The sequence below is a fragment of the Sciurus carolinensis genome, unplaced genomic scaffold, assembly GCF_902686445.1.
Source record: "Sciurus carolinensis unplaced genomic scaffold, mSciCar1.2, whole genome shotgun sequence".
Taxonomy (NCBI): Eukaryota; Metazoa; Chordata; class Mammalia; order Rodentia; family Sciuridae; genus Sciurus; species Sciurus carolinensis.
This window is the reverse complement of record NW_025920189.1, coordinates 655633-670141: the sequence shown is the minus strand read 5'-3', so window position 1 is coordinate 670141 and position 14509 is coordinate 655633.

The window sequence follows — 14509 nt, the reverse complement described above, 5'->3', positions numbered from 1 at the left end:
TGAATGAACAAGGAGACTGGTTCTCACTTTTGGGCCTCTGGGCCTTGCAGATGACCTAGAAGGATGCAGTGTCCTTGGGAAATGCAGTAGGAGAAGAGCTGGATAACAGACTGCCGAGAAATAACCCAAGTGTTGTTCCCCTGGGTAGGGACAAGGTTTGTCTCCCAAGCTGCTCTTTCCTGAGCATGAGTCCATGTCATAGACAGGGTCAAACACAGAGCTGAACCTCCAAGATGTCATATTTGCTGGGCAGAGACAGGCGAGAAAACTCCGTGTTTTTGTGTTTTCTGAACCATCTATACATTTTATAGGTTTTTTGCCCACTCACAATGTGCTACAGGGGATCAGACCACCAGACAATGAGGTTCCTTCCCCATGGCGTAGACAAAGCACTGCATTTTTTCCGCAGAGCTCAACCTAAATTGACCTCCCCCCAGATGCCTGAGGCACATCGTCCCAGGGCTCATGCCTCTGGGCCCGTTCCTGGCCCGCCTTCTGATGCGAACTGCCACCTCCTGGGTTTTCCGTCCACCTGTAACATGTACATGCAGGTAGATTTCCATGTGTGTTGGGGCAGGCTCACCTCCATTCACCCTCTCTGGGCACCAGGATCTGGGTGGTCATATGAATATGCCTGGCAGTTTGTTTCAGTAGGTCATCAGGGTCATTGTGTCGATGGCAGCTCTGGACACTGTGGGGATAGGGGCATCCTGGGCTGCACTGTTGCTGGCAACTCCTTGTTGTTTTTCTTGTCGGACTAGCTCAGACACAGGGTAAGTGGTGCGGAGTCAAGACCCAGACTCCAGGAGTTGGGTGGAAGAAAGCTTGTGGTGAGCAGCTTGAAACTCGTTTATTGTAGGAACAACTATACATTTTATAGGTTTTTTGCCCAATCACAATGTGCTGCAGGGGATCAGACCACCAGACAATGAGGTTCCTACATGGGTTCCCTTGGTAACACTGAGTCAATTTGGGGCAGTTATGTACTTTCCTAGGTGGCTGAAGTGGAATGCTCCTCCCTGTAGGTTTTCCTCACGCACTTGAGACCTTCATTGCTGCCAGCCAAGAACTTGGATTTCTCCCAAAAGCTCGTGGTCTTGCCCAGTGAGTCTCACTAGCCTCTTTCAGGAGGCCCTGGGCTTGATCTTATTTACCCTGTTCTGTACATTGAGCTCTCTGAGGGCCCCAGTGTCTGGCTTGGTCCTCCTCATCTGGCTGCCTGGTCTCTGCCTGCCTCCTGTGGATGCTGGCACTTTCCAGCCCTGGTGGTGGTAAAGAAAAGGGGTGAAGCCCTGCAGAGGCACCTGTCCACACAGGAATGTTTAAGCTCTTTCCCATGAATATCTCCTTCCCCAGGTCTCTGAATTGAACTGCCTTACTCCCAGCTCCAGAACCTTCCATGACCAGCAGAAGCCCAGTTGTTGGTTTAGGGATGAACAAATGGCCAGTAAGCTCAGGACTGTCCTGCCCATTTGGGAGTGGAAAAGTTTTCACTTTCCTGCACACTCGGGATCAGTGCCCAGGCACTTGGGAATGGTGATCGAACAAGTGAGTCAGGGAAGAGGAGCAGACACCAGACCTGGATCTGGATGGAGGGTCACCAGGGAGATCAGCTCCAGGGGTGCTCAGATATGTGTTCTATTTACATGCATTTGTTCAAGTCATTCACAAAACATTATTTTTTTGTCATTTGCCACAAAAAAAAAAATACAAGCAGTTGAATGCATATTTCACTTACTGCTCGGAGTTCGAAGTGCAAAGGAATCCCTGGAGGACTGTGCCCTGAGGTTTTCTGGGAGCTCATTCACTTGCTCATTCAGCACATCTGCTTGGGGCCTGTTCCATACCAGCAATGTTTCTCACTCTGAAACACAGTGATGAACCAACAGACCTGGCCTCTGATCAGTAAAGGGCATCCTTGCTGGGAGGCTGGACAGGTCAAGGAGAGACCACCTGGAATCAAGGCAGGATGAAACAAAGAGACACACAGCTGCCAACAGGCGGAGTAGGCAGGCTTTGCCAGTGCACAGGCTGCTGGTGGGTGCACAGAGCTGGATCCAGGTTCCTGCAGCATGTGAGCAGGTGGACAGCACACCCCTTATGGAGGCAGAGACTCTGGGGGAGAGCAGGGTGTTCAATGGTTAGATATGTTAAGCTGACTCACTTTTAAACTTCCAAGAGATCCCCAAATCCAAGTAAGTAGATTGGTAAAGCATTAAATATCTTCTTTGCCAACTGGCTTCAATTGCCACTCAATTATGTCACGCTTAATACCGTGTGGCTTGCATTTATGTCTTATCTTGCCAAATAATCCAAAAGCCCCTGGGAGGGAAAGGAGTAGGACAGGTACATTGTATAAGCATACCAAAGCCTGGCACTTTGGACTTCACAGTGATGCTGTCTGTTTGTTGATCTGAGTTGGCATGTACCTTTCTTTTGTCCCCCAGAGTCATGTGGGTTTATTCTCACTCTGTATTGATAAACATTCCAAATGCTTTCTCGGCAAACAAGGCTGTGGTCTTGAATCACTGCTCTTGAGAACGTACCCAATGTTTCATATCTCTCCATCATGAAAGTCTTGAAAGTTCCAATGGGCAGCCTCAGAACTTCCACAGAGGACAATGGAAGAGGGCCACGACCAAAGCTCGGGGTGTGGATGCTCATCTGTTGGTCGAGAGAGGAGAGGTCAGACGTGACTGCCTTGGTTACCCCGAGAAGACGGACTCTGATCTGGGTAGAGGATGTTTGCCGTGACCTGGAGCAAACACACTGGTGTCCCCATATGCCCAACCCCCTTAGTCCGGTGTGGACAGAGCAGGGCTGGCCGCAGCAGGTTCACTCAGCAGCCTCCACCACTTGGGTGAGGGCTTCATCCCTGAGGTTCTCAAGGCCACTAGTTATAGAACAAGGCGAGGTGATTCAGGGAGAGTCTAGTGATTGAAAGTCTAAAGCTAAAAATTCAGACATGTAAAGCACAATATTTCAATGTTTCTAGAAACATGATTTTCAAAAGGAAAAAAGGGACAGATGAAATGCATAATTTAATAGAGATAAAAGAAACAAAAGATAAGCTTTCTTTTGGCAAAAAGACTAGAGTTGAGATACATGATAAAAATAAGTGCATTTAGGTAAATGAATAATTTAAATTGGAATAGTGCAAACAAAATTTTACCTCCATTAGCTGTTTGGGATCATTTATCTGATGATTGCCTGATGTTTTCAAAGCATGGAGAGAATGAAACTCAAGACCTAAAAGGAAAGTAAATATTCTTATTTTGTCCTCTACGATTCAAGTACAAAACAGTACGTGAATTTCAAATTTAAAAATTTTCAGATTTAAAATTTTGTATTGCCTCATGATTTTAAAGATAAAACAGAAAAGACAAGAAATAGATATACCCATTTGTATTTGATATTAAAAAGCAAGTGTATTGAAATTGCAACATACCTGTGCTTGATGGTGGAATCTTTCTTACTTTTCAAAACGGTGATGTTGTACTCGATGTACACATTAATGTGATATGTATTTATTAAGTGGCTGCTCTGGCTTATACACTGAGCATTTAACACAAAGTGGATGTTTAACCTGGAAACCTATATTCCATATTGTTTTAAGGAGTGGAGAAATCTTTCCAGCGAGATGGGCACACTATAAATAGAACAAATGGTACCAGGGAAGGACTGGTCAGTTTGGAATGGTGCTGGTCAGGGACACTACACTGGAGATGGGAAGGAAGGGAAGTCACAAACCAATAAAAGAACTGACCATAAATTCTAAGGAAAAAAAAGGTAAATACCCATGCATATATTAAAAGTATGTAATAATTTTGCCCAGAAACTAATTTATGGCATATTGAATTTCTATGTCCTGAAATTTTTGATGTATTTTTTCTGCCTTCTATTATTTTGCTATTATTCCATTTCAGGAGTATTTTCCCCCTGTGGCTTCTTTTCCAATCTTTCTTGTGGGAAAGTACAGGTAACATAAATCCAGCATCCTAGTCATGTCTAATTGTTGGGAATGGCTGTATCGCTGTGCAACCATACTCCAGCTACTTTTATAACACTTTTGTCTTGTGAGACTGAAAAGCCATGACCTTATATAACCACTGCTCCTTTCTCCTGCCCAGACCTCCATGACCACCATCCACTTTTTGTTTCCATGCTTTTTATTAAGTTCTTCACGAAAGCCAAATCCTGCAGTATTTTTCATGCCTGGTTATTTCCCTTAACATCGTGTTTTCGTAGTTCGTGCGACTTGGAGCATTTGTCAAGTTTTCTTTCTTTTTAAAGATCATACTAGCTGGGAACAGTGGCACACATCTGCAATCCAAGTGACTTGGGAGGCTGAGGCTGGAGGATGTGAGTTCAAAGCTAGCCTCAACAACTTGGTGAGGCCCTGAGCAACTTAGCAAGACCCTGTCTCTAGATAAAAAATGAACAAGGGCTGGGGATGTGGCTCAGTGGTTAAGTGCCCCTGGGTTAAATCCCCAGCACCAAAACAACAAAGAAAAAAGGATTAATTTTATTCCATGTGTGCATCTATCACATTTGGTTATGTGTTCTTCTGTCAGTGGACACCGAGGAGTTTCCACCTTTAGTGAGGGTAAATAATGCGGCAGAGGACCTGGATACAAACGTCTCTTCAGGACCCTTCCTTCTCTTCTTGTGCATGTGTTCCTGGGAGAGGAGTTGCTGAACTTCACAGTACAGTAGTCTCCCCCAACTGCAGGGGAATACCTTCCATGCCCCCTCAGTGGAGCCTGACCATGCTGACTGTATGAACTCTGTACGTGGTGTGTTTTCCCACACAGCACATTTGTACCTGTGATAAAACCTAATTTATAAATTAGGCACAGTAAGCAATTAATAACAACTAGTAATACAACAGAAAAATCATAATAATGTACTACAATAACATTTAGTTAAAATTTATGAATTATTTGTTTGTGAAATTTTTCATTCAATATTTTCAGACCATGGTCGGCCAGAGGTAACTGAAACTGCAGAAGATAAACCTGTGGAGGAGGGGGACCACTTTCAATGCTGTTTTAAACGAGGGCTCTCCATACATTTCACAACAGTGGTGCCACTTCACATGCCCACCCCTTGTGCCCAGGGTCCCATGTGTTCACCTCCTCCCGGCACTTGCTGAATTCTCTTCCTGGGGTTTTCCTGCAGCCTTCCTGAGGCCTGGATGGGTTTTGACCTGCATCTCCTTGAGGACAGGGAGTGATGTCGACAGATTTGTGAGCACAGGGCTGTGTGTGGGCTGCCTTTGGAGAAATGTCTGTTCACATCCTTTGTACGTCTTGATCAAGCTGTTGGCTACAGGCATTCTCATGCTCTGGGTGCTAATCCCTCATCAGATGCAGAGCTGCAAACATTCTCTCCCCTTCTAGACACTGTCTTATCTTCTACTGATAGTGGCTTTCAGTGTATGAATTTTTAGACTGTCTGTTTTCTTGTGTTGCCCCTGTGTCCAAGAAGACACCACCAAATCCAAAGTCACAAAGGTTTCCTCCTGGGCTTTTTCCTAGAGGTTTACAGTTCCAGGTCTCTGATCCATTGCAAGTTCATTTTTGCACATGGTGTTAGGTAAGGGTCTAGTTCAGTCCTTCTGCACATGCTTATGAGTTTTCCCAGCCTCTTTGTTGAAAAGGTTGCATCTCATTGGATGGTCATGGCATTCTTTTTTTAAAAAATCATCTGACCACTTACACAGTTTATTTCTGGTGTATCTACTCCATCCCATTGGATGGAGTAAATTATTTACTGAACATTTATTTATAGGCTCAAGAGTCAGAAAACACAGAATAGAGTTTTGGTTTTATCACTTGTGAGCTATGTGTACTTTGGACAAGTCACCTAATCACTCTAAGATACAATTTTCTTATCTGTAAATGATGGTTTGTAAACATAAAATAAGATAATGTTTTAGAAAGTTCAATGAACATGCTATCACACAGATATTAGGCACTGTTATTATGTGTTCCAGTAAACCTTTTACAAATTCTCCACTATATTCATGTATTTTTCCCTCTTTTTACTTTCTCAAATTAAATAGTATGACTTATTCTCTTTACATATCTAAAATTCTCTTCCTATTTACTGATTAAGCATCTATGAACTTTGAAAGTTCAATCCAAGAAATAGCTATTTTTATTCAGAAGGGAAAATACTTTCTAAGGTAATTTCAAATTTGGTCATCACAGAAACTCAAATTTGAGACTTCTTTACTTCTACATTCCTTGTTCAAAGTCCACAGACTACCCATCTCAGACAAAAGAGAGTTTTCACACTAATAATTCAACACAAGCATCAGGACCTCAATAGACAGTGTTCTATAGTAAGCTCATTTACATGTGACAATCACATACTTATCAAAACTATATCAAATATCAGGTGCGTAATGATGATTTCATGGGAGTAAAAATGTGACTATGACATGAATGGAGACCTCACAGGAATTATCAGGATGATTTAATTTTATTTTGTTTTTTAAATATTACACATCATGGGCATATGACTCCTTAGGTATTTGTATATCAGAGAATAATTTATTAATAATGACATCATATATAAAATAAATTTATAAATAATGAGAATTTATGAATTCCTTGTGAAATAAAATTGAAATTTCTTCTGAATAAGAGTATGCTTTTTTAACTATAGCAATTATATGTATTTTTCCCCCCAGCGGTTTTTATTTATTTATGTTTCCCATATTCTTTGAATTTCACTATCTGCTTCTATTATTTTAGGACTCAGAAAAAAAGATAAAGTTGTTTTCCCTATCTTTTTATTATTATTATTATTGTGTACAAATGAGATACATGTTGTTTCTCTATTTGTACCTGGAGTCAAGGCATACCATTTGTGTAATCATACGTTTACATAGGGCAATGATGTTGATTCATTATTTTTTTTCCCTTCCCCCCCACCCCTCCCACCCCTCCCACCCCTCCCACCCCTCTTTTCCTCTATACAGTCCTTCTTTCCTTCATTCTTACTACACTCCTTATCCCTAACCCTAAACCTAACCCTAACCCTAATGCTAAACCCTTCCACCCCCCATTATATGTCCTCATCCTCTTATCAGCGAGATCATTCATCCTTTAGTTTTTTTGAGATTGGCTTATCTCACTTAGCATGATATTCTCCAATTTCATCCATTTGCCTGCAAATGCCATAATTTTATCATTCTTTATGGCTGAGTAATATTCCATTGTATATATATGCCACAGTTTCTTTATCCATTCATCAACTGAAGGGCATCTAGGTTGGTTCCACAATCTGGCTATGGTGAATTGAGAAGCAATGAACATTGATGTGGCTGTATCTCTGTAGCATGCTGACTTTAAGTCCTTTGGGTATAGGCCAAGGAGTGGGATAGCTGGGTCAAATGGTGGTTCCATTCCAAGCCTTCTGAGGAATCTCCATACTGCTTTCCAGAGTGGCTGCACTAATTTGCAGCCCCACCAGCAATGTATGACTGTTCCTTTTTCACCACATCCTCGCCAACACCTATTGTTGTTTGTGTTCTTGATAATCGCCATTCTAATTGGGGTGAGATGAAATCTTAGGGTAGTTTTGATTTGCATTTCCCTTATTACTAGAGATGTTGAACATTTTTTCATATACCTGTTGATTGCTTGTACATCTTCTTCTGTGAAGTGTCCATTTCCTTAGCCCATTTGTTTATTGGGTTATTTGTACTCTTCGTGTAGAGTTTTTTGAGTTCTTTATAGATTCTGGAGATTAGTGCTCTATCTGAAGTATGAGTGGCAAAGATATTCTCTCACTCTGTAGGCAATCTCTTCACGTTGCTGATAGTTTTCTTTGCTGAGAGAAAGCTTTTTAGTTTGAATCTATCCCAGTTGTTGATTCTTGCTTTTATTTCTTGTGCTATGGGAGTCCTGTTAAGGAAGTCTGATCCTAAGCCAACAAGTTGAAGATTTGGACCTACTTTTTCTTCTAGAAGATGCAGGGTCTCTGGTCTGATTCCGAGGTCCTTGATCCATTTTGAGTTTTGGGTAGGGTGATAGATAGGGGTTTAATTTCATTCTGTTGCATATGGTTTTCCAGTTTTCCCAGCACCATTTGTTGAAGAGGCTATCTTTTCTCCATTGCATATTTTTGGCCCCATTGTCTAGTATGAGAAAATTGTATTTATTTGGGTTTGTGTCCATGTCCTCTATTCTGTACCATTGATCTACCTGTCTATTTTGGTACCAATACCATGCCGTTTTTGTTACTATTGCTTTGTAGTACAGTTGAAGATCTGGTATTGCGATACCCCATGCTTCACTCTTGCTACTGAGGATTGCTTTAGCTATTCTGGGTTTTTTATCCTTCCAGATGAATTTCATAATTGCTTGCTCTATTTCTGCAAGGTACATCATTGGGATTTTAATGGGAATTGCATTGAATCTGTATAGCACTTTTGGTAGTATGGCCATTTTGACAATATTAATTCTTCCTATCCAGGAACATGGGAGATCTTTCCAGCTTCTAAGATTTTCTTTAATTTCTTTCTTTAGTGTTCTGTAGTTCTCATTGTAGAGGTCTTCACCTCTTTTGTGAAATTGACTCCCAAGTATTTTATTTTTTTTCGATGCTATTGTGAATGGGGTAGTTTTCCTAATTTCTCTTTCTGAAGATTCATCACTTATGTATAAAAATGCATTGGATTTATGAGCATTGATCTTCTAACCTGCTACTTTACTGAATTCACTTATGAGTTCTAAAAGTTTTCTGGTGGAATTTCCAGGTTCCTCTAAATATATAATCATGTCCTCAGCGAACAGGGATAGTTTGAGTTCTTCTTTTCCAATTCGTATCCCTTTAATTTCTTTGGTTTGTCTAATTGCTCTGGCTATTAGACGATGTTGAATAGAAGTGGTGAAAGAGGGCATCCCTGCCTTGTTCCAGTTTTTAGGGGGAATACTTTCAGTTTTTCACCATTTAGAATGATATTGGCCATGGGCTTAGTGTAGATGGCCTTTATAATGTTAAGGAATTTCCCACTACCCCAAGTTTTTCTAGTGTTTTGAGCATGAAGAGGTGCTGTATTTTATCAAATGCTTTTTCTGCATCTATTGAAATAATCATGTGATTCTTAACTTTAAGTCTGTTGATATGGTGAATGACATTTATTGATTTTACGAATGTTGAACCAACCTTGCATTCCTGGGATAAAACCCACTTGATCGTGGTGCTCTATCTTTTTAATATATATTTGTATGCGATTTGCTAAAATTTTGTTGAGAATTTTTGAGTCGATGTTCATTAAGGAGATTGGTCTGAAATTTTCTTTCCTCGATGTGTCTGGTTTAGGTATCAGGGTGATATTGGCTTCATAGAACGAGTTTTGGAGGGTTCCCTCCTCTTCTATTTCATGGAATATTTTGAGGAGTATTAGAATGAGCTCTTCTTTAAAGGTTTTGTAGAACTCAGCTGAGAACCCATCTGGTCCTGGACTTTTCTTTGTTGGTAGGCTTTTGATGACTTCTTCTATTTCATTGCTTGAAATTGATTTATTTAAGTTGTGTATGTCCTCCTCATTCAGTTTAGGTAAGTCATATGTCTCTAGGAATTTGTTGATGTCTTCGAGGTTTTCTGTTTTGTTGGAGTATAGATTTTCAAAATAGCTTCTAATTATGTTTTGTATTTCACTCGTGTCTGATGTGATGTTTCCTTGTTCATTCCAAATTTTAGTAATTTGAGTGTTCTCCATCTTTCTCTTTGTTAGTGTGGCTAAGGGTTTATCAATTTTGTTTATTTTTTCAAAGAACCAAATATTTATTTTGTTAATTTTTCCAATTGTTTCTTTTGTTTCAATTTCGTTGATTTCAGCTCAGATTTTAACTATTTCTTGTCTTCTACTACTTTTGGTATTGGTCTGCTCTTCTTTTTCTAGGGCTTTGAGCTGTAGTGTTAATTCGTTTATTTGTTGATTTCTACTTCTTTTGTTGAATGCACCCCATGAAATAAATTTTCCTCTAATTACTGCTTTCATAGTGTCCCAGAGATTTTGATATGATGTGTCTTTGTTCTCATTTACTTCTAAGAATTTTTTTATTTCCCTCCTGATGTCTTCTGTTATCCATTCATCATATAATAGTGTATTATTTAATGACCAGGTATTGGAGTAGTTTCTGTTTTTTATTCTGTCATTTATTTCTAATTTCAATCCATTATGATCTGATAGAGTACAAGGTAATATCTCTATCTTCTTGTATTTGCTAACAGTAGCATTGTGGCATAAAATATGGTCTATTTTAGAGAAGGATCTATGTGCTGCTGAGAAGAAGGTGTATTCATTCTTTGTTGGATGGTATATTCTATATATGTCGGTTAAGTCTAAATTTTTGATTGTGTTATTGAGATCTATGGTTTATTTATTCAATTTTTGTTTGGAAGATCTATCCAGTGGTGAGAGGGGTGTGTTAAAATTCCCTAGTATTATTGTGTTGTGGTCTATTTGATTTCTGGAATTGAGAAGGATTTGTTTGACGTACGTGGATGAGCCAATGTTCGGGGCATAGATATTTATGATTGTTATGTCTTGCTGATTTATGCTTCCCTTAAGCCGCATGTAATGTCCTTCTTTATCCCTTCTGACTAGTTTTGGCTTGAAGTCCACATTATCTGAAATAAGTATGGATACTCCAGCATTTTTGCTGTGTCCGTGTGCATGGTATGTTTTTCTCCATCCTTTCACCTTTAGTCTATGGGTATCTCTTTCTATGAGGTGAGTCTCTTGCAGGCAGCATATTGTTGGATTTTTCTTTTTAATCCAATCTGCCAGTCTATGTCTTTTGATTGATGAGTTCAGGTCATTAATATTCAGGATTATTATGGTGATATGATTTGTATTCCCAATCATTTGACTCATATTTGGTTTTTTTGGCATGATTTGGTTTCTCCTTTATTTGGCTATTCCTTTAGGCTATCGCCTCCTGTTGCTGATTTGCATCGTTGTTTTTCATCTCTTCCTCATGGAATATTTTGCTGAGAATGTTCTGTAATGCTGGCTTTCTTTTTGTAAATTCCTTTAGCTTTCGTTTTTCATGGAAGGATCTTATTTCGTCGTCAAATTTGAAGGTAAATTTTGCTGGGTATCAGATTCTTGGTTGGCATCCGTTTTCTTTCAGGGCTTGGTAAATGTTGTTCCAGGCCCTTCTAGCTTTTAGGGTCTGGATTGAAATATCTTTTGATATTCTTATTGGTTTCCCTCTGAATGTAATTTGATTCTTTTCTCTCATGGCCTTTAAAATTCTGTCTTTATTTTGTATTTTAGTTATTTTCATAATAATGTGCCTTGGTGTGGGTCTGTTGTAATTTTGTATATTTGAAGTCCTATAAGCCTCTTGTACTTGGTTTTCCATTTCATTCTTCAGATTTGGAAAATTTTCTGATATTATTTCATTGAATAGATTGTTCATTCCTTTGGTTTGTTTCTCTAAGCCTTCCTCAATCCCAATAATTCTTAAATTTGGCCTTTTTATGATATCCCATAACTCTTGGAGATTCTCTTCATGATTTCTTACCATCTTCTCTGTTTGGCCAACTTTGTTTTCAAGATTAAATATTTTGTCTTCAATGTCTGAGGTTCTGTCCTGCAGGTGTTCTATCCTATTGGTTATGCTTTCTATGGAGTTTTTAACTTGGTTTATAGTTTCCTTCATTTCAAAGATTTCAGTTTGTTTGTTTTTTTTTTTCAGTATCTCTAACTCTTTATTGAAATGATCTCTTGCTTCCCGTTTTTGATCTTTTAACTGTTGATTGGTGCGATCATTTAATGCCTGCATTTGCTCTTTCATCTCCTCCTTCAATGCCTGCATTTGCTCTTTCATCTCCTCATTTGCTTCTCTGATTGTTTTAATTATGTATATTCTGAACTCCCTTTCTGACATTTCTTCTGCTGTGCTGTCATTGGGTTTTATTGATGTTGTATCTAGGTTTTTTGGGACATTTTCTTCCCTTGTTTTCTCATATTGGTCAGGTGTCAGTGGGACCCTGAGATATTGCAGATTTCCTCTATTGGCTTATAGTGTCCTGGTAGATTTCCAGTGTGTCACGTCCCAGCCTTCAGTAGCCTGAAGTCTTGGAGGAACTTGATAATGCAGTGCTTCCAAAGAAAGCTGCCCCTAGCCCCCTACTGGTTCCAGGGCTTGGAGCTGGCTCTGTGCAGAAAGGCTCTCACTGGGGGCCTGCACCGTGCAGCTGGCCATGTGGGGGGAACCCATCGCCGGAGTGTGGAAGGCTACTTGGGGAAGCCTCTAGCTGCCATGCCCTGCTCTGATAAGCCACCTCTATCTGGGTCTGCCACCTGGGCCGAGCTTAACCCAGTGGGCAGACTCACCCATGGCTCTATTTTAGTCCGAGTCTCTCAATGCCTCCCCTTCTTAACTCCTGGGTTCTGGAGCGACTGGAGATGCAGTCACCCTCTAGTCGCCATCTTGGATCGCCCCAGGGAAAGAGCCTGCGGCCGGAGTGGGCAGAGCCACCTGGAAAAGTCCCTGGTTACCCTGCCCTGATCCCAGAGGCTGCTTGCGGATCGAAGCTCTCCGTTGGCTTGGGGACTTGTGGCTGGCTCTATGTAGAAAGGCTCTCACTGGGCGGTCTGCTCCGAGAAGCTAGCCTTGAAAGGCACCTCCCACAGCAGGGAACCGGGCTGCTTGGGGAAGTCTCTGGCTGCCCTGTGCTGGTCCCTGAAGTCACTTGTGGGCTGGAGCACGCCACGCTGGCTCCAGGACTTGGAGCTTGTTCTGATCAAAAAGGCTCTCACTAGGGGGCCTGCTCTGAGAACCTGGAGAAGCTGGCTGTGTGGGAGGGGCCCACTGCCGGAGTGCACAGGGCTGCCTGTGGAAGACTCTAGCTGCCCTGCCCTGCTCCGATAAGCCACCTCTATCTGGGCCTGCTACCTGAGCCGAGCTTTACCCAGTGGTCAGTCTCACCTGTGGCTCTATTTTAGTCTGAGTCTCAATGCCTCCCGTTCTTAACTCCTGGGTTCTGGAGTGACTGGAGATGCAGTCACCCTCTAGACTGCCATCTTGGATCACCCCGTGGAAAGAGCCCAATTATATGTACTTGATAGGAAAAATTACTTCAGCTTTTGTACTGTTACTTTCATTTAAACTACATATTTTTAGGTTATGACTTGCTACTTCTATTTAAATGACGTTTTTGAGCAGTAAATACTGACCTCAATAATCCCTATTCACCAAGAACACTAATAAGATATAGAAAACATGTTTTTAAGATTAATGTTTTTATTCCATAAGTTATTTCTTGGAACTAAGTAGAAAAGACCATGGAAGCTATATTGGCATATATGAATCACTAGGCTGTGACCAAGTAAATCACAGTTCAGTACTCCAAATGGTACCAAAGTGACTTTCCAGACTAATGCTACTGCTAAGACTGTACATTAGCTGGAATTCAACATAAGTTATATTCATTTACTGACTGAGTTCAGACTGAGATTCCATTCCATGTACTGTGCTGAAGCAGAAGTTTAATGGCACCCTAGAGGCCTCAGGGGTTTAATGCAACTTCCAAATTGATCTCACTTGCTTTAGGGAGAGGCATACCTACTAGGGAATCTGTCTCAGGCAGTTTTAATTTTTCACCACCAGAATCAAATTTGCAGGGTTTCTACACCTGCCTCCATGTATGACTTAGGGGAACAACTGATCACTTAGTCCAGACTACCAGCATTAGATTCTATCCACAGTATCGAATACTGGTTTCCTTTCCATCCTCCAGCCCTTGCTAGTTCATCCTTTGCAAAAGTAGTAGAATCTTTCTCTAAATTGCTTGACTGATTCTGTCATTCCCCTACTTAAAAAAGTAACATTTAGTGGCTCCCGACTTGTTCCTAGGATAAAAGTCAAACTCCTCACTAGGGTTTATTTATTATGCTTTAGCTTGTCTGGTCTCTATTTATCTTTTGGACTTATTTGATTTCTTTCCAGCAACCCACCCTCTCCCCAGATACACATTCCAGCCTAACACTAGTGAACCACCATGCAGTTCTTCTAATGCCACTTTTACAGCTCCTACTTCCTCCTGTTAAATCTGGCTAACTTCTACTGAACTTCATAATTCAACATGGGCAATACTTATATGTGTGTATAAAGAACATTATGTACATATGTATCATATATTATGTACATATTACATATCATACTCTATATGTATATTAAAAGAAAAATAGAAGTCCTAATAATAAAACTTAAACATTTCTGAGTGCTGACATTGAGCCTGTTATTACTTGCTGATTCCTCACAACCACCCAAACACCCACACAAACACCACAAAATAGATCTGCTCATACTCCAGTTTACAAATGCAAAAACTGCTCAAGGTTATGAGGAGATGTGGGATTCAATCTGAGGCTATTTGGCTCCAGAGTGGAAGCACCTAATCATCCCTGTATATTGCAAGGATTTTTTTCTTATAATTCTCTCTGTTTTTTAAGCCAATACATTCAAAATAT